A 1607-nucleotide genomic window follows, 5' to 3' on the forward strand; every position below is an offset into this window, starting at 1 on the left:
AAGTTTGAGAACTTTTCAAAATGAGGAAAAGAAAAAGAAACAGGGCAGTGTGTAGTTAAGAAGAAATAAGGGAGAAATTGTGATATGAGAAGAAGAAATGTTGGTGAAATTTTGTCTAACACTTCTCAGTCACTCAAAATATTTATACGCATTAATATTTTGGGTACGGAGTTAGAGAGAAGGAGGGGGGGTTTATAAATATGGGACCAAAAACAATGCAATAAGTCTATTGAATAAAGGAAATGGACCCAATGGCTTTATTTATTTATTTTGTTTTTCTGTCTTTAAAGACCCACTCTATTTTTTTATTAGTATACATTGCTATTAGTATAAAACGACACACTGGGGGGGTCACTGTTTGCTTTAATGGTTCTTAAAAATCATATTATGCAACTAAATTAGGAAAGCAAATCAATACTTTTTATATACTGATGATTATGAGACGACCATATTTAGAAGGGTGTTGAAAAACGACTTTGTCCCTGCCGGCCGGGTACGTAAATTATATGAAATTGTCTCCGAGACGAACATGGTGAGACAAGTCTTTTCTGTATTATTTTTTTATTTATTTTTTATTTTTGTGTGATAAAGAACTTTTCACCTCAATTTTACTGTTTTATTATCCTTTACCCTGATTTTTGACTCATTGTATCATACATTTGCATTTACATATGCCTGCTCATGTGAGGCCAATCGATGTATATGCACATATATATATATATGATATGATATGCAATGGTTATTTTGATTCTGATTAGAATCAAATGCAAATACGTACTTTCTTGTCTTTCAGAATCTTTATATGAACATGTATATCAGTATATTAAAAACTTCCTTTTGATGATTTTTGTTATTAAACATATTAGAATCATTTTTATTTTATATGCAGGTAGGTAAAGAATTTTAAACCATAGTACGTACCATGGTAATTAACATTTGTCCTGGTCTCTGATCTACAAAAACAATCTATCAGCCAACGTTATTAGGTTAAAGTTGGTTCTAAAAATAATGAGAGTACATTTTCGTGTAATAATGATACAAATAAAGAAAAGAAGTATGCAAAGGAAACTTCAAGAAATGTCAAGGGACATTAACTTGTTCAATCATGGGACCGTATTTGCGTACCTATAAGGACGAGTTTCTGTCAAACACACACATATATATATATTAAAGTCTTCTATTAATCATCCCAAAACAAAAAGAACCGTCTAACTAATCATCATTTTGCATTTTAAATTCACAAATTATAGCTATAACTTATAAGTAGCACTTGCAATGAACGACGCTGTTTGTTCCTTCGCCTCTCAATTCATCGATTATACTTATATGCACTTTTTATATATAGTAATATGCTAATTTTCTCAAAAGACCGAAACTGATCAACTGCTTTACGGATTAAAAGATTTTAATTCAAAATGACTCGTAGTTTTTGTACATTTTATGCTAAATCACCATTTAATTATGTGAGACTCGTACAAGTCTGTTACTTTAGATGAAAAGGAAAACTATTCATTGTTTTGAATAAATGAAGAGCAATAATATACAGGACGAGAAGAGAACGATTTAATTACAAGATCACCTCAAACACCCCCCCCCCCCCCCCCCCC

The sequence above is a fragment of the Camelina sativa genome, chromosome 8, assembly GCF_000633955.1.
Source record: "Camelina sativa cultivar DH55 chromosome 8, Cs, whole genome shotgun sequence".
Taxonomy (NCBI): domain Eukaryota; kingdom Viridiplantae; phylum Streptophyta; class Magnoliopsida; order Brassicales; family Brassicaceae; genus Camelina; species Camelina sativa.